At 37.0% G+C, this 26,605-nt stretch overlaps 2 long non-coding RNA genes across 3 annotated transcripts; both read left to right on the top strand.

Moving 5' to 3' along the window:
• Positions 1-8,227: 8,227 nt before the first annotated feature.
• Positions 8,228-18,144, top strand: LOC149011861 (uncharacterized). The gene is made up of 4 exons (XR_016174703.1): positions 8,228-8,347; positions 8,458-8,518; positions 11,423-11,536; positions 18,058-18,144. It is a non-coding gene; the product is annotated as an uncharacterized LOC149011861 (long non-coding RNA).
• Positions 18,145-18,241: 97 nt separating this feature from the next.
• Positions 18,242-19,873, top strand: LOC149011860 (uncharacterized). 2 transcript variants are annotated; one of them, XR_016174702.1, is made up of 4 exons: positions 18,242-18,468; positions 18,552-18,736; positions 18,828-18,920; positions 19,035-19,873. It is a non-coding gene; the product is annotated as an uncharacterized LOC149011860 (long non-coding RNA). The 2 variants fall into 2 exon arrangements; XR_016174701.1 differs by having other exon boundaries at positions 18,552-18,920.
• Positions 19,874-26,605: the final 6,732 nt, after the last annotated feature.

Below are 26,605 nucleotides of genomic sequence, written 5' to 3'. Positions count from 1 at the left end.
ATTATAGAATCCAGGCCTGTACATAAAATGAAATAAAGTATTGAGAGGATAGAGGGAGTCAGCGCTGTTATGAATCCAAGAGGACAGTGAGATTCATGTGAGTGTGGTTTGAAACCTGGTTATCTTCTTTTTATTCTTATCTCTGTTTTACATACAGCATATGTGCGACATGATGCTAAACCAATAGGGTTAATTATTTAACTTATTCTTTCTTGTCATTTTCATTTCTTCCCCCCCACCCCCCAGTGAATCCTTTTTCTAGCCAATGTGCTGTACAGAAGCTACGATCAAGAGTAGTTGCAACACTACCCCTTTGCCGGTTATTTCTCTGAGTAAATTTCCTTCCTTGAGATGGCATTTGTAGCAGCTCTCACACCTATCCACCATTTCCTGAAAACCAACAGCAGACTGAGCATTGAATCTACCTGGTCACCCGCTCTCTGACTCATATAAAACAGCATTAAGGTCTCCTATCACTGACCAGCTCATCCCTGCCACTTGAAGTGCCAACAGCTCTTGCCATAGCAGCCTTGGATCAACCATCCTAATGTTAGCATGGATCAGTGTCATCCTACAACCTAAACCTTCCATCATATTTCCATTGAGATTTGTTGTTCAGATGAATGAACCACTGTTGGCCTTGGTAACACCCCTCTGTATCACTGACAAGCTAGGAACCTTCCCTACTGTGTTTGGAATCATATCTACTGAGTACCCCTTCCTATTAAAAAATAGAGAGGGTTACTAGCAGTGTCAATCATCGGCCTTGCCAAGCAAATAATGTCTGGGTTGTATTGCTCAAGGACGGCACTCAACTCTCTAATGTCAGCCCTCTTCTTACACCACTAATATTCCAATCTAAAACTTTCATAATGGAAACAATGAAAAAGAGTTAAAAGTTTCGGTTTGAACAAAACTGACCTGCATCCCCCCCCCCCCCAAAATGTGTCTTTCGTTGCACAAGCTGCTCATCTGCTGCATACAATGGAATGAAAGACACTCCTGCCTTTCCATTTTGATTTTCAGTGTGTTCGGTAGTTGCCACTACACCCTTTTCTTGAAGAGGTCTTCTCGTCTACTTTGTAACTCCCTTCCGTTGGCCATCATGTTGACCAGCAGGCTTTCCAACACGACAGGGTTCATAGTTTGCCTTTGTTTGCTTCGGATGTGCCACCTTGAACTCCTGTCGATCTTGTATTGGCAGTTAAGAACCCCCCCTAATCTCACCATCACACTCAGATATCAGCCCCTCAAGCGCCACGTGGTATGGCTGGCCATGAGAATTCTCCACCTCTTCTTCTTTGTCAAAAGTAGGTTCATGGCCCTGCTCAATAATAATTCATGTGTTAACGGGTTCTGTCATGGTTTGAACTAATTAGGATGCCCCAAACTTGAGTCAGCCCACTTTGCACCTCTACAGATTTGGTCAACAGCTGAACATGATCTGGATTTGGACCCACTTCAACATACGCCTCTTTAGAAAGAGTCTGAATATTACCTGGACTCTGATCCACTCCATTTCAAAAATTACTCAAACCCAATTCCACATCAGCGTGTATTTCCAATGAGGGAAATTTTAATTCTTGAGAAATTCCTTCCTAGAGAAAGTTGGAGTATTGTTCTCCACTTCCTCCTCACCATATGAAATTCCAAAACTGCCCCCCTTCCTGCATCTAATCATCCTTGGATGATACAATGGTACTTGTTGGTTCTTTCTTCTTTGTTAAAGCAATCTTTGCCTTTATAAACCTACGTTTTTCCACTTGGTGCTCTTCATGTCTGCAGTAGCTACATCATGAAAGTTCTAACTCATAGTTTACCCTACGCATGAAGGAAAAAAATTTCATGGACTCTAGTGATGTAACCAGCCAGAGACAGCCTAGGAGGGGCTGAAAGAGGGCCCAAGCCCATTAGCAGTTCGTGGCAAGCCCATGGGGGGCTGAACCAATATGGGGGCATTTTGTTCATTATCCACCCCTGGTTCAAGCCCTATTTAGTTGGAATAATCTCAGCTATTTTTGTGGAGTCCTTTTCTACTTTTCTTTTGTTAGTTAGAGTCCTATTTCATGAGTTAGTTAAGAGTTTTAGTTTGAGCAGAAGTTCTTTAGTTAATTAGTTGTGGGCCCCTAAGTAATCCTAATTAGAGTTTCTTTAAGAGTTCACGTAGGAGTCTTAGTACTATCTATAAAAACAAGTCTAGGGTTGTAATTCAATTCGGTTTGTGATGAATGAAAATATGAGAATTGCAGCCAGGAAGTTCGCCAATGTGCTTCAGGGCTTGAGAAGCCTTGCAGCAACCAGTGAAGTTCTCTCCAAGATTATGAACAGCAACCTGCGATTACAAGTAAGTCTCATACCAGCCCTTCCCCACCTGTATTCTCTCCTTCCAGCTTTTGAATCCTTGATAAAGGAAGAAGACTGTAGGAGGAGTTGTATCTGTTACACCAGACTCAAATCAGGTAGCCATACAGCCGCAGTCATAGTCGATAGTGGGAATAGTGTTAATGTGGTCAGGTTTTTTTTCCCCCACTAGGACTGGGTTGAGAGTTGTGAGGGACCCCTAATCCTACAGAGTTTCCCTACTCAACAATGATAGACTAGAAGTATCTCATAGGTGTTTAGTTCCTGTTAGTCTCTATGGCTATTCTGAAGAAATTTGGAGTCATGTAATATCTATGAAATTAGCTAGCATCATCTTAGGGAGGCCTTGGTTATACGATAATGATGTATCAATCTTGGGAAGGGACAACACTTTTAAATTCTCACATAAGGGATAGAATCGTATTGTTACCACTAAACTTACCAGCAGAGATCAGGAAGAAACAGACCCACAAACCAACCAGCAGACACCCACTCAGGCAAATCTTGGTTATTCCACCCAAGGTGTAAAAAAGTATGTTCCACCCAAGGGATGAAGTAAAGAAAGCAATCTTATCATGGCATGAGTCACCAAAGTAGAGACACCACAACCTGAAGAAGAGCATTCTCCACCCATCAAAGAACATCTCCAGCAATATTCAGATGTAGTACCAGAAGATCTTCCTGATGGATCAACCCCCATTCAGAGACCATTGATCTTTTACTAGAAGCGCCACTTCCCAACCTACCAGCCTATCGGATGAGCCCTGCCGAACATGAAGAGTTACAAAGACAAGTTGAGGATCTTATGGAGAAGGGATTTGTGACCGAAAGCCTCAGTCCTCGCGCTATGCCAGCCTTGTTAACCCCCAAGAAGGATGGACGATGGAGGGTGTGTGCAGATGGTAGAGCCATCAGCAAAATCACAATGAAGTACTGATTCCCTGTATACCCAGACCTGTTGATATGCTTGACATTTCCTTTGGTTCTTCAGTCTTCTCCAAACTTGATCTCAAAAGCGGGACCAAATCAGAATCAGGCTAGGAGACGAGTGGAAGGCAGCATTCAGAATTAGAGGAGGCTTATTTGAATAGAAGGTCATGCCCTTTGGTTTGACCAATGCACCTAGTAACTTCATGAGGGTTTTGACTCAGGTACTCAAACCCTATATTGGGAAGTTCTTGGTAGTATACTTTGAAGATATTTTGGTGTATGGCAAAACCCCGGAGGATCATCTGAAGCATCTACAATGAGTAATGGATGTCTTGAGGGCAGAGTAGCTATTCCTCAATCAAAAAAATGCACTTTCATGCTACCAAAAGTGATTTTCTTCGGATTCTTCATCTTCAGGAGGAGTAGAGGCAGATCCAGAAAAGTTCAGATGTATTGCAGAAGGGTATGGATGAAGTGGCATATAAGTGATATGTTACCAACTTCAATTCCTTATGATTGTTGTCACTTTCTTGTGACGTACATAATAACAGTGTGAAGTTGGATCAAGTCTTTATTAAAGACGATGATCTGATAGAAACCGTAGATGGTCTTAGACACCTTGTACAAAAGCATTATCTAGATTTAGTACGAGTCTGTATTCAAGGCCATACTGTACAATATTCCTTGTATTTACCATATATAACAAATTAATGCTCCAATAGCTAAAGTTGCGAGCTCTTTCTATAGAATAAATTGATCCTTCTTCAAATTTTGATCTTTTGTTGCCTGACACCAATTGGCTCTTCCACTAAGCTGGTAAATTTCACTTAATACACAGTAACACAAGCTAGTTCCTTTACACGTTGTTCTCGTGACAACACATTGCCAGTGGTGATTAATTACTACCACACCCTCTCATGCATGCTTATTTGGTTCTCTTCCCAAAGACATCTGACGAAGATGTGTTAAACACCAATTGCATAAATAATGGAAGTTCCACTAGCGCGTATATACTGATTGGGATACTTGCTAGAATGACTATTGGGGCAAAGGCCCATAAACGAACCCCGTATGGAAGCATAAACAAGACAGCTGCCACAAAAGATATCATCATCCCCACTACAGAGATGAAGAGAAATGAAAGGCCCAACATCAGCATTCGAGGCAAAGTTGACAAGAAATCTTCTTCAGCGAATCGTGAAGTTATGATGGCTAGAAACATTAACATTGAAGCAACGGAAGAGCAAAGTGCTAACACATTTGATATGACAAAAACTGTTGAAAACTTGCCATGTATGTATCTATTGGCTTCTCCTTCTGTTAGATCACCACCATAGTCCTCGACACCCGGTATTGTAAACAGTGCCGCAAACATAATCGTACTGATTAATGTTGCTACCACCATACATTGTGTTGATGTATCCTTCATCCATGTAGTGCCTTCCTTTAGTAAGTCTTTTATGCTCTTCCGTGAATAATGCTTTTGGTGTTTGCTTATTTTTGTCTTCGCACCAATGATAGTTGGACTTCATAATATATTCCACTTCCTATATTAGATGAAAAAAGGAAATCTTAAAATTCACCTACACATCATGATCATGATGATGGATGAATAGAATTGCATGCCTTGAATATTCAAAGTTTGGATGCATGCATTGATGACTACATGTAAGAAGGGAAAACTAATCACCTTACTCCAGAGTAGCTCACGTTGCATTTGAAGAGCTGCACCAGGAACTTGATTCAGCCTTTCGATATTAGCTGGTCTTTTCGATATTAGCTGGTCTTTTGGCAGCTATATGTGACATGAAGTCTCCTGATTCATCGGTCATCAGTGCAAGATCATTCTTCATTGGGCATAGATAATGAATAAGCCCAAAAATCTTTTCTTGGCGGTGTCTGATTGCGCAGTGGAGTATTGTTTCATCATCGTGTGAGTCTGATGAAAGCGTCAAAAGTTGAGGACAGGTCTTGATACATTCTTCGATGAATTCAACTGTTCCGTTCTTGGTTGCATAAAACATTGCAGAAAGGAGACCTTCCTCCACCCTATCAACTTCATCAACTTCTAATAGCATTTTTCCCCATATTTCTTTTAGTAGCTGTAAGGCTTGAAAATGCTTCAGCTTCTCCTCATAAATGTCTTTGCAACCAGGCACTGTACACCGTGCATCCATTGTAGAGTTTAATTGAACATCTTTCATGTATATGATGATGAAGATGACAACATTGATGAGTCTGAACCACCTCTGTGTCTGGTTTTCCCACCACACAGTAGGAGTGAGGTCTATGTGTGACTCATTGAGGGTCATAAATCTGAATTATTTTCTCAGTATTCAAATTGTGTGTCACACCTATTGTTTAGTGAAGTAGCATCAAGGAAGTGTACTGTGATCTAGACTGACAATGATGAGCACAGTCACCTTTCCGTCGGGGGAGCATATATTGCTTCCTTGCTGTTTCTCCATCACACAACTAGGGTAGGACTCTTGGGATTCACTTCTGAATTACTCTTATCAGTATTTCAGATGTGGGTTCTACACCTAATATGTGGTGAAAGCGTCAAGAGAGCATGGTATGTGCTCACTGATGGAGGTGAGCCACACTCGATGATGACGGCCTAATGGGGGAAGGAAGATGCTCGATTTCATACCTAATTCAGTCACTACAAGAAAAAGCAGATTTAGTGACGTTTAATTAGTGGCGGTTTATAATAAACCGCCACTAATAATGTATATTTAGTGGCCTTTTGTTGAAAACCGCCACTAATTAAGAAAAAACACACACCGATCCGAATGGGAGGAAGAAGGGCGAGTGAAAGGGTGAGAAAAAGGTCGAGGGGTTTAGTGGCGGTTTTTTAAAACTGTCGATAATTATGAAAATATTAGTGGCGTTTCTTTTATTAATGCCACTGAATATTAAAATATTAGTGGTGTTTGTTGTGTTAACGCCACTGAATACGAAGGTGGAAGCGGTTTTATCAGAACCGCTCCTAGATATTATTCTCCATTTACCGCCGGCTTTTCCCTCACTCCTCCCGCCCAACCCCGCACCTATTTTTCACTACTTTTCAATTTCGATTTTCGGAAGACGATGAGTTGAAAAACTTTGCCATATGCCTCTTCTGTGTCTCTTCGTCTCGTCCTCTCAACTCAGCACGATTTCTTGGTTGCTTCTATCTCTCTTCGCCTTGTTGTTGGTACATTGATTTATTTGAGCGTGGAGACCAGTCCCTGCGAAGGAAAGTGCGAAACCATCCTGTGAAGTGAAAGTTGTATCTCGAGAGTGGTTTTGAGGTAAATACGGTGGTTTATGGCTCTTCATGGCAGTTTTCTGGTTTCATGCTTTCAGAAATGTGTTTTGCTCTAGTTCATTATCGGTGTTTACTTCGTTTTAACTTATTTTGTTCTTGATCTGCGATTGCTATCTTGAATTTTTAGTTTCCCGAGTCATTTTAGTTTTAATATCTGCTATCGTAATCTAGTCACCCTGTTTTGTTTTATTTTTCTAGTTCAGGGTATATTTTTGGTTCTGTTTTCAGTATTGTTGAGTTTTGTTCTTTTTGTATTGTTTGTTAGGGTTTCTGATTCATCTTGATATTTTTTGTGGATCATTAGTTTGATTTAGGTGAGGCGATTCGTGATCTTCTATTTCTATTTGTAAGTTCCTCTTCTCTCTTCTGAATATAGGATTTTGGATTTGATTTTGTGCGGCTGTCAGAACTTGCATGTGTTGTGTTTCTCTCTTCTTTTTATTTGTCGATTTGATTTTAGAGTTCTGAGAGTTGAAGTTATTTGCATTTTGGTCCTGGTAATGATATATTTAGATTGCACCAATTATTTAGCAGACCATATGACCATATTTCATAATAAAATCTTCCTCAGCAAAATACAGCTCTCTTCGTTACAATATATCCACAAAAAATCATTTTGAACTCAATAAGCTCAGCAACAGTAAATTATTAAGCACATGACCAGTGCAATAGATGACCAGTGCAATAGATGACCAGTGCAATAGATGCTTCACTCTGTATTCAGACTTGTAAATGCTTTTTCAGTTAATAAAAACATCATATGATTCTTATTAGAGATTGGGTTAATATATCACATAAGGCCCTTCCTGCTTAAAACCCAAGCTACTGAACTCATATTATAGATACCATTTGCTGTGAACTACTTCAAATGCAGGAAATGGAATTCATGATTAAGAGTATTCTTCAAATGCAGAGGATGGGAATGAATTTGACAGCAATTCATATAATCAATTGTGCTTTAGGTGGAGTTAAGTCCCTTTCTGCTACATAGTTTTCTAGATTAGTTATACCAACAGAAATCAAGGGGAAAGCATTAGACACAAATTTCATCATCCTTTGCTGTGCTTTGCTGCATTTTGAAGCTTGTCCATGAGTGGATGTGCTACTGATTTGTAACCTTCCTCCCGAGCTTTAATTCATTTGAGTCAAGAATCAACCAGGATTCATTAGTGAATATTAGTTAGCAATTTTGTGAAGTTGATGCAGTCATGTAACCGTTGAACCGAGAAATTTTGTTTTTAACATCATTGATTTTCTACATATATACTCCCTTGAGTTTTGACATTAAATGTTCCTTCTGTTGCAGTAACTCATGTTTTATATATTATAATTAGGGAAACTGACATTTGTTCATGCTGCTAATTTGATTCGGTGTTTGATGAATATTCTAATGAGCAGAACAAATCGAATTATCCAACGGATGTAGCTTGCATTACAACCTATCATTTCCAAATTCCTATAACTTAGTGGTTTCTCAGCCGATATTCATGTTGGACTCATGGAAATTAGGAGTGTTTTTGTAATATCAGATTGCAGAGACAGGGTTGGGTTTCTTCCCATTGGATGAATTTACTCACACTTATGAGTAGGTTGATGTGCACAATCAATGCTTGCTGTCTTGAGAGTTTTCACAATCAAAGATATTTTTTCCCAGGTGTTAAACCATTTAGTTACCTAAAGTAACAACTACTTCATCAAGTGTGTGAGGTTGAAGGCAGGGATCAGCTTTCATCTTTCAGCAGTGTGAGTTTCAGCTTTCATCTTTCATCTTTCAGCAGCGTTTTCTTTTCTAGTTATATTTTTTAAATAATATTATGTTTGCTCATAAACGTAAACTTGTTTATGGAATGCAGAATCAGATTTTGCAATTCCTCGCTGCTTGTCGATGTGATTTGTTTTGGTTGAGTTGGACAGGTAAAATCAATTTCCTTTCCCACCCAACCATGGAGGTTCTTTTCTTAGAGGCCTTCTCAGTTAATGCTATAATTTCTAAATTTGCAAAACTTAAGTTTCTGAGTAAGGTTTATGTGAATTTGATTGCGCTCCCACCCAACCATGGAAGTTATTTTCTTAGAGGCCTTTTTCCCTTATTGTAACGAAATGTGGTGCATTTTCAAATATGAATTTTCTCCTTGTGATTGCATGGTTCAATAAAATAGGATCCTGTGCCATTTTTCCAATCCAGAGTTGTGATGAACTGAAGCTTCTTACAGCACTTGGAATGTTACTAACTATAATTCCTGGAAGCATTCTGACCCGCATGGCTATATAAATAAGGACTAGCACTGATACATATTATGACTTTTTGATAGCTCTCATTTAGATATGTTATAGTTACCAAGTCGTTTAGCTGTTTGGTGCTATGTGATAACTACAGATTTTTTGTTCAAAGATGATCTTGAACAATGTTCTGGATTCCCTGTTCAGTAGAAAATGTTTTGGGTTTGAATTGTTGTACTATTTCGGTTTATTTATTGGTGATACTACCGTTCAAAACTTGGATGTATTTCAAATGTTGCTTAATAGTCTTAGTAGGACAAGTCCAACTGACTGTTTAATTGTCTTTCTATTTGTATTCTTTCTATTTAGTTGTCTTTCTATGAAACCATATTATTAAGGGGTGCCATCATGTAGATGTCATGGTAGATTTCATTTTTCCTATAAAGAAAAAGGAAAAGAATGGAGGACAAGACTAAGTGACAAAAATATTGATGGTACAAATAAAATTTCTGGGTGCTTTAGAATTGACTATCCACTATAATTTGGAAAACAAAATGTAAATAAATGGAAGTATGCATAGTAATATCTCAACTATCAGCACTTTGAATAATCATAGGGCTCAACACCAAAGAGAATCTGGCATTAGAACCACCAGGACTTTAGAGTCTTCAACAAGAAAAGGTAAATTGCCTGGATATTACTTTCTTTATTAACGACTTCCCAACATGGCATTTGGCTGAGAAATGAGACTATTATCTCCAGAATTTCGATGTCAGGCTATCTCCAGAACAAGAAAAGAAATAAAAGGTGCAAGTCTCTATTTTTCTTCCTACCACCTCTTCCGTCTTCCCCCATGCCTTCAATTCTTTGACCCTAGAATAAGAAAAGGAACAGAAAGGCATAAGTCACCCATTACCTTATCTTGCTACCTCTTTCATCTTCTCCCATGACTTTCAATTCTTGACCTTAACCCAATCCCCTCATCTTCTTTAACTAAAGAGATTCAACTGAAGACCCAGGTTAGCCTTTCCAAGCTTAGAACCCCTCGCTCTTTAAGAAGCCTACCATATTTCATCCCAACCTTAATTCCTTATCATCCCCAATCCCCTGCTCTCCAATGACCTATAAAAACAAAATTGTGTAGGTAATTCAAACAAACAACCTCTTTTGTGATAGAAAATATGGCTTCAAGTCCATGGATGTACTCAACCCAGAAAAACTATCCCCTTTAGTCCCTAAATCTTTCTCCTCCGCACGTAAGAAACTTAGAAACTTATCAAGACTTTTCAGCTATTATTATCTCACCCTCCATGGTCCACATCAAAACAAAGCAGAAAAAACCTAGCCTAAATCTTACCTGATCTTAGCATCCAAAGTCAATCTTGAACACAAAATGTTCCAAGTAACTCTATCAAACACAAGAGATTACTTATATCAAGCACGATTCTATTATTTCTGATAAACGTTCCTCTTCTTGCCAATTACATTCCGGGTAACAACAACAGCTGGGGCAAATACACCTTTACCTTCATTAACGTTCTTCATAACTGGTTGTGACCAGACTGGCTTAGCAACACGAACCCATCTGGGTACTGAGTTTGCAAGGGCAGTGCAATCTTCACCACCAGCAAATGAAGTCCCCCAGTTTCCATGGAAGGAAGAAGAAAGGCCTCCTCTGAACCCAGTTGCAGAAATTGATGTAGCCATTGAAGAGCAGTGGAAATGACTAGCTTTTCAGCTACCGCTTAATTAAGTCTTCTATTGAAGTGATGAGAACTGATGTTGTTTCCTCTTTCTGTAGAGAGGTTTGAGCCTCTTCTTTATCTGGGGCTTTGAATGGGACTACTAGAGCCTCCTTTGATGGGATGCTGTAAGTTGAACTTTTAAGTGTTTTTCTTGAAACTACAATTCTGGTTTTTTTTGTGTATCACAGTTCACTACAAGAAAAAGTAGAATTATTGACGTTTAATTAGTGGCGGTTTTTAATAAACCGCCACTAATAATTGATATTTAGGGGCGGTTTTGGATAAATCGCCACTAATTAGAAAAAAACACGGAAGTTTAGGGGCGGTTTTGGAGATTTATATGAATTTGATTGCGCTCCCACCCAACCATGGAAGTTATTTTCTTATAGGCCTTTTTCCCTTATTGTAACGAAATGTGGTGCATTGTCAAATATGAATTTTCCCCTTCACTCCTTTGATTAGTGAATTTATTTATTGTTTAAAGATAAATAAATAAATGAATAGAAAATTGTGATCTAATTGATGGTGGAAGACATTAGTATGTTCATATTGTTTGGTTGGCTTTTCTTATTTATTTTAAAGAACCTTTTTTGTGTAATCACAGTTGCAACAAAAGGAATTAAGGGTGCAAGATATGAGCATCTGATTAATGCTAAATCACCTGGCAAATCAGTTTCATGCCTTTTAACCTGGGGAGGGGGGAATATTGCACCTTTTCTATCATTACTAATATGTATTGTAGCTAATTAATATTGTTGCTTTGATGAATATATATGATCCAGTTTACCATTCAACTGGCCATTTTCTTTTTACTTTTTTGTTATTCCTAAATATTAATTATTCTCCTGTTCAGTTGGCAGTTTTGCTCAGAAGAATTCTGAGGCAACTCGAAGTCTGGCCGGCCGCACAAGAAGATAATCTTGAAAAGGAGTTGGCAGAAATTCAAAAGGTCTTGTTGTTAATGCAGGTGAATCTTACATCCAAGATCTGTTCATGAACTTGTTTTCTGTAAAAAAGATGATTTTTGGTCTTAGGGAAACAGGTTGATAATTTTCTACTTATAGAAATATCTTATCAATCTAAGAGCTCATGATTCAATTGCTCAGTATTTGTATTGCATTTTTTTTGTTTAAGAAATATTCTAGTTTAGATTGTATGTACTTGGCAAGCTTGTAGATTTTTGCACCCCCTCTGTCTCTCTCTCTCTGTGGTGGTTTAGTTGTGTATCTGCTGGATAATATTGATTCGTTTCCTGTTTTAGTTTTGCACCTTTCTTGTCCAATTTGTGGATGGAATTGGTGCAAGTTTGGAAGACATAGCGTCAATCATAGTTGTTATGGTGCCTAGGCAAGCAAGGCATTCCAGAGGGAGGGGAGGGTGAGGGTGGTAAAAGATCAAGATGACACTGACCAAGGCTACAAGGTATTGCCTAGGAGACAAGGCATGCAGCACCTGGATGCCCAGGCACTGACAGATTGACAACTATGGTGTTCATTTTTCTTCATGCAGGCTGACCTACAGCCTCAAGTTTAGATGCTTGTAGAAAATGTGTTGTGTACCATATATGCATTCACAAATGTGAATTGCTGAACACTTTTATTGTGGAACAGTATCAAACTCACAGTAACTTCATCTGATTGGCTTAATTTCTTAGTCTATTAGAGACTGACCGTAAGAGAAATCCTGTCTTAGGAGGCACTTTGTAGTGAAAGAAACATATTCTAGCTCCCAGGTTCTAGTGAGATAGATATTTTACTTTGCCAATTGAATATCTGGATGAGGGTAGGCAGTTTTTTTTTTTCACCCTTGATATGAAACTTACTGACATAGTTCTTTTGAAACTTCCCATTTGCATTCGTTGAGTAGACTATACAAACTGATCTTGACACATCATAATTGAGAATTTCCATGTCCTAAAAAAACATGCTTCTGTGTCATCTGATGAAACTTGTCAATGTCACACATCTAAGACGAACGATTTTTAGTGCACCTGAAGAAATATAGGGGCTTAGATAATGCAAACACTATAACTTTATGGTCTAAAACATGGAGCTGATCAAGCCAGGAGGTTGCATTTCTGGTCCTAGTTAATCTAGAAGAAAAATTAAAAAAACAGGGCATACCCAGTGCACGAGGTTAAAATCATTGTGGGTCAGGGGGATAGTGCATGCAGTGATGCAGCCTTACCCATGCTTCTTTCTCAGTGAGACTGTTTCCAAACTTGAGTGAGTACCCCCTTTTTTCTAGGGGCAAGTATAAAGAACATAGAATCATACAGAAATGTGAGAGGAAACCATAAATCTGATAATCATTATGTTCTTTTACTTTGAAATTGACATCTTTTGTAACGTTATATATAGCATCAAGAAATCTCAGCGTCTGGTAGACACTTCAAAAATTTTATGATCTTCAATGTCCAGCATGCATTCTGAGAATTGTTAGATTAGATTCTTTAAAATAAATAAGAAAAGCCAACCAAACAATATGAATGCGTCGACCTTGAAGGAATCCATTCTGATTAAATGAGATTAGATTCTTGAGCAAAGGTTTAAGCATACTTATGATAACCTTGGAAATAACTTTATAGCAAACATTACATAATCCTGTAGGTCTGAAGTCCCCAACTGAGTTTGGAGAATCAACTTTAGGAACTAATGTGATGTATGTATGATTTAGAGCAGTGGAGAAGCTATCAGTCATAAAGAAATCTTTGACAAATTTGACTATGTCAGACTCGCATGTACCCAAGATCTATGATAAAAGATACTTGAAAACCCATTAGGGCCTAATGCTTTGTATGCTCCAATACTGTGCACTGCCTCATGAATTTCCAAATCTGTAATTGGTGCTTACAGAGTCCTGCTTCCCTCTTCTGAAACTTTTCCTTCGATGTGACAGAAATATGAATTTTCTATGGTAGGAGAAGAAGAGCTGTATATAGTCTTGAAAATGAGAATTAAAAGCTGCTGCAATATGCTCTGTATCTGAAACATGAAGACCTTCATGATTGAACCTTCTTATTTTGTTAAAAGCCCTTGGTTTGAGAGTGCTGAGGTGAAAGAACCTCACGTTCTTATCACCTCCCTTGATTCAATCACACTTCAATTTGTCATGCCACATACTCTCTTGTTGATTCATAACCAGTGTTAAATTTACCAGAAGTTCACTTTCTATTATGAACCAATTTTCTCATTTCTTCTTTCCAAAGGGTAAGATTTGTTTTTCTCCTCTTTAGTTCCCACCATCGATTTGTTCCAAGAGATGAGAGAAGAGCTAAGATTTGAGAGCTTTTTGGATAAAGTTGTCGTTCTTAATGTCGTTGTTCTTACATCATTTATAAAAATTGTTTTTATACTTGAGAAACTGCTTAGAATACTATGATGTGATAAATTTAAGATGATATACATTATCTGAGGTCTCTTGGTTATATGTTAACTTTAATGCTTCTCAATTGAATGTCTAATGATAAAGTTAAGTTATACATGTACAAGTTCCTATTTATACATATTTGAGAGATTCATATTTTATGCTAGTTTCATTAAATGGATAGGCATTGGATTACACAGTCACGGGACCCTGGATACCGTGTAAAAATTGAATATATAAAGGGTGTCAAACAATTCTTGGATTTTGCATTTTCACAAGTATCTACTTTGGAGAAGGTTGTATGCCCGTGTATAAATTGCAATAATCGATTGCCAAGAGCACGGGCTGAAATGTTTGAACATTTGATATGTGATGGAATTATATGGAACTACACAATTTGGTGTTTCCATGGGGAAGAATTTGCAAATGTTGAAGAAGACAACAATCGTGTAGTATGTTGATGTTGAAGGAAGACAACAATCGGGTAAATGTTGAAGAAGACAACGATATTGATAACATGCATGACATGTTACATGATGCATTTGGCAAACATACGTCTGGGGATAATATGTCTGGAGGAGTGGGGGTTAATGCCACATTGGATGTAAGTAATGATGTAGATAAATTTGAAAGATTGGTGCAAGATGCAAAGATGAAATTATATCCTGGATGCAAGGAATTCACCAAGTTGTCTTTTATTGTTGAACTATATCATATAAAATTCCTTTGCAAGTGGAGTGATAAGTCATTTTCTTTATTGTTGGATTTATTAAAGAAAGCACTTCCAAAAGATAATGCTCTACCAAAGTCACTATATGAGGCAAAGAAGATAATTAAGAACCTAGGGCTTACTTATAAAAATATTGATGCATGCCCTTATGATTGTATGTTGTACTGGAAGGAGACATCCAATGCTAAATCATGTGTAAAATGTGGCACTTCAAGATATGACCCTGATAATAATAAAGTTCCAGCAAAAACATTACGCTATTTTCCCTTAAAACCAAGATTGCAGAGATTATACATGTCATCAGAAATATCATCTGCTATGGTTTGGCATAAGGAACATCGTATTGATGATGGGAAAATGCGTCATCCTGCAGATTCAGAAGCTTGGAAAGATTTTGATAGAAGAGAACCATCATTTTAGTGAAGACCCACGGAATGTTAGACTCGGCCTGGCAAGTGATGGATTTAATCCTTTCAGTTTGAGAAGTGGTAAAAGCTATAGCACATGGCCCGTTATTGTGGTCCCATATAACTTGCCACCATGGATGTGCATGAAACAAACGTCTTTTTTGTTGACATTGTTGATTCCTGGACCCAAAGAGCCTGGTAATGATATTGATGTGTTTTTACAACCTTTAATAGATGAGTTGAAAGAACTGTGGGAAACTGGGGTTGACACCTATGATGCATATAAGAAAGAGTCATTTCGACTGCGTGCATGTCTTTTGTGAACCATAAATGATTTTCCAGCATATGCTAATCTATCCGGTTGGAGCACAAAAGGTGCATTTGCTTGCCCTTGTTGCAATGAGCTTAAAGAGTCAGCTTGGTTAAAACATGGTGGGAAGTATTGTTACTTAGGCCATCGTCGGTTCCTTCCCTCAAATCATAAATTTCGAAAAGATAAGAGATGTTTTAATGGATCAACAGAGTATAGGGATGCACCTCAATCTCCTTCAGGAGTTTTGGTGCTAAACCAATTGGAGGGTGTTGATTTCCCTGCATTTGGTAAGGATCCTATGGAAAATGATGGCAAAAAGAGAAAAAGAGCTCGAGTTCAGCAAAATCCATTGCCATTGAGTTGGAAGAAAAAAAGTATCTTCTTTCAATTACCATATTGGAAAGATAATCTACTGCGCCACAATCTAGATGTAATGCATATAGAAAAGAATGTATGTGACAACATTATTTATACATTGTTGGACATTAAAGATAAAACTAAGGATTACATCAAAGCTCGTCTAGATTTGAAAGAAATGGGAATTCGACCAGCTCTTCATCCACAAATGATTGAGGGGAGGACTAATAAAATGTTAATATCTCCTGCATGCTACACGTTGTCAAAGGAAGACAAAGACATGTTTTGCACTACCCTAAAGGGATTAAAAGTACCAGATGGTTATGGTAGTAATATCTCACGTTGTATGAATGTTAAAGAGAGGAATATTTTTGGTACAAAGAGTCATGATTGTCATGTTCTTATGCAACAACTACTTCCTTTGGCATTACGAAATATATTGCCAAAGCATGTTAAGGTGATATTGATTGCAATATGTGGCTTCTTTAAGTGTTTGTGTTCTAAAGTTGGTAAAGCAGAAGACTTTAAGAAACTTGAATCAAGTATTGCAGAAACACTTTGCCAACTTGAGAGGATTTTTCCTCCATCATTCTTTGATGTAATGGTACATCTTCTCATTCATTTACCACGGGAAGCATTGTTAGGTGGACCAGTACATTACCGATGGATGTATCCTTTTGAAAGGTTAGATAATATTACACATGATGTTATTTTTATCTAATCTCTTAAGCTTAACTATGGGAATGTGGAATAAATTATGTATATGCTTTTATTTGAATAGATTTAACAAAAGACTTAAAAGACCATGCGCTAAATGCAGCTTGGCCAGAAGGTTCCATTGCACAAGGATACATTGCAGATGAATGCCTGATCTTTTGTTCCAGGTATTTGGGAGGTGTGGAAACAATGGTAAATCGTCCAATAAGGAATAATGATGATGGGAAAATGGAAACAAACAAGTCTTCTGTGTTTTCATGCTTCGGTAGACCACTTGGGAAGCTTCAGTTGCTTCGGCTAGAACCAAAAGAATTAATTCAGGTTCATCGATATGTATTGATTCATTATGATGGCATTAAGACGTATCAAGAGTAAGTGCATAAGTTACTTTATTATAACTTTTCATATTAATGATTATATTGAGTGATATGACTATTAATATTATATTTTATAGGCAACATCTTCAAGAACTTAAAAAAAAGATGGGTCATAAAGTACGTGAGCAAGCCAGATTAAAAGTACATGCAGAATCATTTCCAAAGTGGTTAGAGACTAAGTAAGTGTAATGATTCTAATGGTAGATAGTTCTAATAGATTAATTGTAAGTTAATTATACAAATAACAAATAATTTTTGTATTGGGTAGGTTGATCATCTATGCCAACGTGGGGAAGAGGTACCTGACAACATTAGATGGTTGGCTAATGGTCCAAGTTGGGAATACAAAAGCTACAGTGCTTACATTATTAATGGTATAAGGTTTCACACAAAGGATCGTGAAAAGAGTCGAAGAACTCAGAATAGTGGTGTCTTGGTAACAACGGTAACTCATAGTGTTGCTAGTAGTAAAGACCCAAGGCCTGTTGAAGGAAATGTCGCTTATTATGGCATACTGAAGGAAGTTATTGAGATAGAATATTCAGCAAATCTCAGAGTTGTTTTATTTCGTTGTGATTGGGCTGACATTGAGAGAGGAGTGAAGAAAGATGATATTGGGTTTACCCTTGTCAATTTTAATTATTTGATGCATTCTGGCAAAAATGAGATGGATGACCCATTTGTGTTCCCTACACAAGCAGAGCAAGTGTTTTATACACCGAACCCTTTGAGGCCTGATTGGTTGGTTGCTTTAAAATCATCAGTATGTGATAATTATGATATGGAAGGTGATGTCACTGAAGATACAAGTCAAACATACCAACAACTCTCTTTTAAATAGTCAAAATATTGGACAAATGATTGTTGGTGATCCGAGTCTTAACTGGACAAGGACAGATGTGGATGGAATAATAGTTGACACCCCTGTGGTGTTGCTCAATACAAACCCAATTTTGAATTAGAATATGATCAGACGTGTTTTTGAACTACATAGTTTGTGTTTTGTTTTTCAGTCGTAAGTAGTTTACTTTCCTTAGTATTTCATTTTCCAAGTTTCCTAATGCATTTTTTTTGTGTGCAAGATATCATATTCAAATTTGTCTTGTTGATACAACTCAATCACCATCTTATTTTAGTTGCTTGCTATTTGAATGTCTTTTATAGTTCTCTATTATGTTGTAATTGATTGTCTAATGATAATATAATGTTATACATCTACAGGTTTTTCTTTGTTAGTGTTTCACTTTGTGACTTTTAATGGATCCAGTGGATTCTACTCCTTCTTCAAGCACTTCAACTTCAACTCTGAGTGAGGATGTTTTTGATATGCTTATAATTTTTAATTTATTTGAATTATGTGCCTTTGATTTGTTTTTGATATATTGGAATTCAATTGTAGGGAAAAGTCACAAGAGGGGTCCAAATGTGTCTTTTAAGACGCGAAGGATGGCTCCGGAGGAAATAAAGCAAGTCATAGTTAATGTATATGGACAAGGGGAGGATGGCTATGTAGCAGAGTTCATTACTTACCTAGGGACAGAGGTAAGAAGTGCTTTGAACCTCCCCTATAACTATGACGATTGGAGGAAAGTACCCATTCACTACAAGGAAGCGTTATGGAATAAAATGCAGGTAAAATAATTAACAATCTTACCTACATTAGTATTTACAATTAAGATGTTCCTTTTTTGATAAATAATTATTTTTTCTTGCAGAAGAAATATCAAGTGGATGCTTTGGGTAAGAAATGGGTATTTGTCAAAATGGGGTTGCAATGGAAGGCCTTTAAAAGGGAACTAAGAAAAGAGTTATTGATGATGCAATCAATAATTGTCCAGCGGTGGTTCCATTAGATCAATGGAAAGAACTTATAGACATATGGAATAGTGAAAAGAACACGGTAAGAAGTCATTTATTTGTGAACATACATTTTATAAGTAAGAGTCAATGTTATACAATGTTAATCTTTTAATTGTTTTGTTATTATGCAGAAGATGCGTCATGTTAATACTGACATCAGAAAGCTCCAAAAGATGACTCATACTTGTGGTCGAAGAAGCTATGCACAAAGATTTCGCATGAAGGCACGTTTCTGAAATGTCACTCTATTTAAATTATTGTGAACATGTATGCAAACTATTAGTTAACATTTTTATCTTTGTTTATTTATTTATTTATTTTTTGTTGGATTTCTTTAGAAAAAGGAGCATCCTGAAGGTTTGGACCCTACAAGGATAGAGATGTTTTTCGAAACACATACAAGGAAGGATCAAACTCCTGTTGATCCAACTTCAGCTGAAATAATGGTATGCATTTATGTATCAGATTAATGTCTGCATGAATGATATGATATGATATTAGAGTCTTTAGTGGGCTAACTTGGTTGACAAATGTTTAATGATCAGAGAGCAATAAATGAAGAGTTGGCTAATTTGCCTGAAGAGAATCGAAATGACGTTCCAGTCCTAGAAAGTATCTTCACCACTCATTTGGGACCAGATACCCATGGTCGGGTACGTTTGTTAGGAGCGGGAGTAAGTCCAAAAGATTTAGGGCTAACAAAAACCCAACAAAACAAGGAGTTGGATGGTAGACTTGCAGAGTTGAGTAAAAAACTCCAACAAGTTGAACAAGAAAGAGAAGAGGAAAAGAGGCAAAGAGAAGAGGAAAAGAGACAAAGAGAAGAAGAAAGGAAATTAAATGCTCAAAAGTATGATGCAATGCAGGAGAAATTGGAGTTATTAACAAAATTGATATTGGACAAGAATTCTGTATTAGGTAATGATAAACCATTATGTTTCATTTTACCTACATATAATTTAGCTAAGAACTAAGTAGGTATAATTGATTTGAAAATTAACTTTTATTTATGTTGTAATTGACCAACAGCTAATTAAGTTAAATAGGAGTGTAGGTTGCACATAAGTACTCACAGTTCTTGTTTGGTAAGACATTATTCATCATTACTTTTTGTGCTTATCTAACTTGCATAAATTAATTTATTAGTTGCTTTATTTTACTAATTGGTGCATTTTCATTGCAGGGAATAGGTCTCTTGGTCATAATTTTTGGTGTTGGCATTGTCACACGCTCTATCTTCCATATTAACAATTATTGGATGAATTACTTTTCATGTGGTTTTTATTTTTAATAGAATTATTGTTCTTGTGGATCTTTTTGGAGATATAATATTCACGTGAAGAATCTTGTGTTCTTTTCCTTTTTTGTTCTTCTTCTTGTGGGTTTTCCTTATTTGTTTTGATGTTTATGTTAAACAAATTAATCTTTCAAGATTTGCTGCTTCTTTTTTCTGCTTTATTATTTATTATTATTATGTCTTTATGTCCATTTTGATCCTCGTGTATTATGGTGTTCCCAAGGATCTGATCACCTGTTTGTCCACCCTGTACCTCGTATTTGCTCTTATCTTCAGATTTGATTTAGCTTCTTGGTAAGTCTGATCAATATTTGAAATGGGTTTCTGTTATTTTTGCTATTTCATGTATGATTTGTTCTGATCACTTACCCAACTAATTTAGTTTCCTTTGTGTTTCTGTTTAATCTTTAGCTTCCATGAAGAGTTCAGGAATTGCAGTGGCCTTTCTCAAACAAGGTATGGTATTTGATCGAATGACGAATTCTGCATCTATTTCCAAGATTGTTTAATTAGTTGGTCAACAGTACCTCAAACCAAGATAAGTTGCTGTAATTTCCCCCCCCCTAGAAAACCCAGAAATTAAATTTATGAATAATGAAGGTTGAAAATTTTAGGAACAGTTGCACCACCTATTGGCCATTGCTGTCCTGTCGTTACCTTTTTAAGTTATGGACCATTAAGTGGTTGAAACCCTAGAGTGCCAACTTTAAGCTGTTCCAACATGCTGTGACTGAGTTTCAGATCTGAGTTGGTGACTCTATCAAGTGCTTTTGTAATTTTATAATTTGAAAATTTTGGATTTTCTCTTTTCATGCAGGGCTGCTTTTGAGAAAGAAATTGGAGTGTCGAGTTTCACCAAATCTGTCACCAAACTTCCACCATAACTCCATTGTCCTGATGGGTTATACAATTTATACAGTTTCAAGGTCCTCTCTCTCTCTCTCTCTCCCTCAATCTCTAACACTCTCACCAAAGACATGTCAAAAATAATAATCCTTATGGAATGACTTTTTGTCACAGGCTTCGAAGCTATGACCTCTTTGTTGAGCATGGCCCCTCAGCAAGCCACCTTAGCTGATAATGGATCTATCATTGATGCAAAAGATGTGAAGGTGAATTCTACTTTGCTTATATCTTTTGTCAGGTTCCTTTCTTCAGGCTTTCACATGTTCTCCAATTAAGCAATTGAAGCTTTCATTAGCTGAGTTCATTTTTATCGCTATACGCTGCTATGTGCAAGTTGAACTGGTGTTTATATTTTATTCTTGGGAGTTGTTAGACGATTTCAGCTTATGGATTGGTATTCATGGATGTCTTTCTAATTTCTTAGGGATGACCACATGGATTTTATGGACACTTGAGATTACTTGGTTTCAGGAGGGATTTTATAGCCCTACAAATACAACTTTCAGGTCAAGATTGATCAAACAGGGGCTTTGTTTTGGACGGAAAAAAAAGGGGGCTTTGTATAGCCTTCTCTCTTCTTTGATAGTGGGTCAAATCAAACTGATTCTAAGCCACTGACTACGACCAATTTGAAGTGAAACCGGCATTTGACGTATTCAAGAATCAACTGAAATCGAAGGCATTTGTGCAGTTGGAATATCAAGTTGGTTTGCTGCATCTGATCTCAAGAGATCCCGGAGCTGCTCTCTTGGGGTTGAGAGGCAGACTTGATAAGTAGACAGGAATTGAGGAATTGGCATGGTTCAGATCCTCATCAATTTTTTTGTGTTTAAACCTTCTACTACCAAGTAGCAGGATATTTAATAAGTCCCTCAAATGTTAGCTGGGTATATCTTTCTAATCTGATTGCAGCATGTGTTTGTTTCTTATCAAGTGAAGAAATCATCTGAATGTCCTCAATGAATGTTAAATTGTATTCTAAATGCTGTTCCTTACTATGTAGATGGTTAGCTCGTGGACCCGCACTCCTGTGTTAAGTTTTGGTACTGAAGAGAAAGAGTGGCTGCTTAACCTTGTAGAGAGAGTGAAGACAAGATCTAGCTGTTGATGCTGTTGCAGCCTCGAAATGTGATTGGATTATTCCTTTTTGTGCCATTTTTCTTCTTCTCTTATTGGTGTTTAGATTAACATGTAACATCAAGTAGAGTAATACATGTAGTTTTTGTTGACTTGATTAATATGTATTGTATTTATTTTTCTTAAATTGTGTTCTTTGAATACTGTTAGCTTTTTTGAATTTTCTTTGTATTCATGTATTTGTATGGTCTTTCAGGAATAAATATAATATAATAGAAAATATAGGGTTTTTTTTTTAAAAAAATTAACGTAATTGGTGGCGGTAAACAAAAACCGCCACTAATGGATAGAAAATCACAAGGGAATTTATATAGAATTCGAACATAATCAGTCGCGGTTGTATAAAAACCGCCAATAAATTGTGTGGTTACTAAATAAGCAACTAAATTGTGGCGGTTTCCTAACTTACCGTCACTAACTAAGTATTAATGGTGGCGGTTTCATGTATAACCATCACTAATTATTAACATTTAGTGGTGGTTTTTCCTCCAGCATATTCATATTAATAGTGGCGGTTTTATAAACCGCCACTAAACAAATGGTGGCGGTTTTGTCTACTTTTCGTGGCGGATAGAACCGCCACGAAAACCCTTTTTTTTGTAGTGAGTGAGTATCTTCTGAAGTGGCCTGCCAAAGTGTACCTTCAGAAGTTGAAGGTAGTGGTACATCATCTTGTCTGGACCAGGCACGGGTAGGTGTAGGTTAGAATTTGGAAGCCTCCACGAGAGAGAGAGAGAGAGAGAGAGAGAGAGAGAGAGAGAGGACCTTGATCATTGAGTTTGTTACGGTTGAGAGAATTTTCTACGTCTCCTGTTGTGTGCCAACACGTAACTTTTGCATCAACATGAACATCTAGCACTGCTCCAGCCATGTTTACACATACACACAATTTTTAAATGAGGTAGGCAGAAGGAATTATTCTCCATTTGTGTTGATTAACAGTGGAGCTAAAAGAGAATAGAAAATACTTCACATGAGTTCTTTTTTGGTAAAGAAGAAATACTTACATGAGTAGATGAAATAGGAGCTAGAAGAGAATACAAAATACTTCACATTAGTTCTTTTTTGGTAAAGAAGAAATACTTACATGAGTAGATGAAATAGTATCCTATGTTCCCAATGCTTAGGGCTGGCAATGAACTTCTGAATGCAGTTTTCTTCTCTGCGAGTGTTTCCGAGGCTATCCATTTATCTTCCTCGATCAAGACTATAGGCTCTTTTTGGTATCAATTATCATTGTCAATTATGAGAAATTTTCATTATTTTAAATTGTTTGGCATCTATTCTGAATTTTAGTTTTATTTAAAATAATAGAAAAACCTCCAAAATTCATAATGAACTTTTTGTCCATTATGGATTATGATGAGAATTTCATTATCTTCATTTGTGTAAGTTTACGTAAAGTTCTATAAGTAAGATGAGGGTAAAATAGTCAATACACATTCTTTTATAACAACCATACTTTTTCCTTCTTTTCTCACTTGTTTACTATCATTTTTAACAATCTTTTATCTTGACACCAAACTTATTTTCCATTTCATAATTTATTTTCGATAAAATTCACCAAACCATTTTTCATTATTGACAAAAAATGAATTCTTGTACTTATTTATTTTAAATAGGCATAATAGAGAATGAGAATTGATACCAAAAAGAGCAAATGTGGGTATTTCTGTACTAGTTCAAGAGCTAGGTCTGCAGTACAAATAAAGTATTTAATTAATTTTGAAAATTATTAGGAAAGCCAACATTCAATGGTCTGTAAAACCTCAAAGATCAATTAGTTTAGGTCCCTATTGATCAGACAGATTAGTGGATTCATCAGCTCTAAATTAGGGAAGATTCTTTTTTACTTAACAATAGAAATCAGCCAAAAAAAGAAAGACCCCTTTGGGGGTGAGATATATAGTACTAATAATACTTACCATAGAAATCACCCCGAATTAGACAAGTAAGAATTGTAGCTCTAGGTTTTTCAAGCTTGCTAGCACGGTCTTGCTTCTTAGTATCTACATCTTGGCATATGGTGATCGGGTAAAGATAGTTCACCACACCTTTGTTGCCGGCCATTGCGGCAATGTTTATTGGAATTTTTCCTCAGTAGAATTCGCTTTCAAGGAACACTAGTTTCTTATCATTTTCTACCATGGCCTTGACTATCTCTTCATTCCCCTTAGAAGCAGCAATGTGGATGGCTGTTCTACTGTTTTTTTCTTCTCTTGATAGATCATCTAGAGACATCATGTTTATCATTTCTTTTGCAATTTCAACTTTTCCTTGTTGAACTGCCACATGAATTGGAAGTTCTCCTCTCGTTGTGAGCCTAGCTCGAAGAGCTTCCTTATTTTCCGAGAGCAACTCAGACGTAGTCTTTCAGTTGCCATCAACAATAGCTTTGTACAAAGGTAGACACCATGTGTAAGCTGTGCTCCTCTGAGTTGTCACTGCCAAGATCAACCACTTTCTTTTAAGCTGCTAGCTGAGTTCTTTATGTACATACTATATTTTAAATTAGAATGAACATTCAGAAATCAGTGATGGGCTAGGCCTAAGCCCTTTTGCCATCATGGATCTCATGAATTGGGTCATCTAAGTTGCCCACAAAAATGTTGGTGCGGATCCATCTTTGGTGTTAGGTACAATTAATGGAGTGACACATAACATTTTATAACTTGAAATACTGTAGGTGAAGAGAAAGTTGAAATCATGCGTGTACATTGATTACTTACCTAGAGTAGTACTTGTTGGATAAATGAATTCAAACATGATAACTAGTTGGCTCCAAATATGTGTGACATTGTCTAGTTCGTCAATGTATGGTAGTGCCCTGGCTCCACATTTTTTTCTGAATACTGATATAATTTCTTCCTTCTTCTTCTGCCAATCCTCATCCTCCTCGCTGGAAGTATCATCTGGCTGATGTTTTGCTCCAATCACATAATCCCAAAATCCTTTCTCCTTCAAGAAGTTTTCCATGCTATCTTTCCAAGTCTTGTAGTCTTCTTCTGTCAGAGTGGGAATCTCGTCAAGATCATCATCTGTTGATGATACATCAGTTTCTCCTAGGAAGAAAGTAAATCCATTTATATTATAGATGTTAGAATGAATACTGAGAAGTAGAAAATAAAAATTGAATGAACATAGAAATTTCACGTGGTTCCCCTACCAACATGTTGTGCTACGTCTACAAATGAAATACTTTTCACTATGAAGGAAGAAGGTTATAGTGGAGACCTCTCAATCAATCACAAAACTCACATAGAGTTCTAATAGGGTAAATGGGTCGACCTGTCAGCTTGGGTCGTACCATATCCAATGGGAGTATGCCACCCCCCCCCCCCCCCCCAATTCCAAAAATGAGATCAGTGATAGGCTCCCAGATCTCTCCTCCTATCATAGATCTGGGTCAACCCTTATCCGATGGGGTACGCCCCCCCCCCCTTCCAAAAATGATATCAGTGATAGGCTCCCGGGTCTCTCTTCCTATCATAGATCTCACAAATCAAGTCATTTAGATTGCCCACCAAAAATATGTTGAATCAGATGAATCCTCAATGCCGGATACAAGAATTCGGGTTACACATAATAGATAAAAACAAAATGATTGAAAATAAGATAGTAATTGTTAAGTTTCTGCTTTAACATTGCTTACCTGTCGTGTTTGTTGTATACATGTAAGCCAATTGGCCCCAAATATGTACCATGATGTCTTGCTTTTCAAGATTTTTTAGTTTCTCATATTCACACTTGCTCCTGAATAATGATATGATTTCTTTCTTCTTCTGCAGCCAATCTTCATATTCTTCGTTGAAAGTATTTTCAGGTTCACGTTTTGCTCCAATCACATAATCCCAAAGTCCTTTTTTCTTCAAGAAATTCTCCATTCCATCTTTCCATTCTTTATGGTTTTTCTCTGTCAGCATGGGAATGTCTTCATAGCTGAGCCCTTCTGTTTCTGATGACACTTCAGTTTCCTTCCGTCCTTCCATACCTATATATGAATGAACAAACCAAATTATACATTCTTCAACTAACATGTATAGAAACCTACTTCAAGAGTACCAGAAGAGGTTTTTCTTTGGGGTAAAAATGTACCAGAAGAGATGATTCCATGGATTCTGTAATTTTGTGCATTACCTTCCAGGACTTAGCAGTAATAGAGTGCTCTTCTCCTCCTCTAATTGCGGAGTGAGTATTGGATGCAGAACAAGAAATGATGCTTGCTATTGATCAAGCAAAATGAAAACAGAAAACATAATTCGAACTGAGTGAACTCTGGAAGAGAAATCTTCTGCCTTGTGACTACATTCAAACTCTTCTTTATTTATAGATGTAAAAAAGGAAAGACACAGGTAAAATAATTTAATACAGAAGGAATTAAATAAGGATGCAATTTTAATGCAAAATTGAACAAAGGTATATGCATTATATACAGATAACTTGAGAATACAGGTACCCATCCATCACAAGATACAAAGAGATGTGTTATACATTGATAACTTGCGAATACAGCTACCCCATAACTTGAGAATACAGCTACCCTTACTTCACAAGATTCTTGGTCTTTCC

The sequence above is a fragment of the Hakea prostrata genome, chromosome 7, assembly GCF_041222555.1.
Source record: "Hakea prostrata isolate BN-2017 chromosome 7, UWA_Hpros_2, whole genome shotgun sequence".
Lineage (NCBI taxonomy): Eukaryota > Viridiplantae > Streptophyta > Magnoliopsida > Proteales > Proteaceae > Hakea > Hakea prostrata.
Note: the sequence above shows the minus strand (reverse complement) of the source record. Positions and strands in the feature narration are given on the sequence as shown.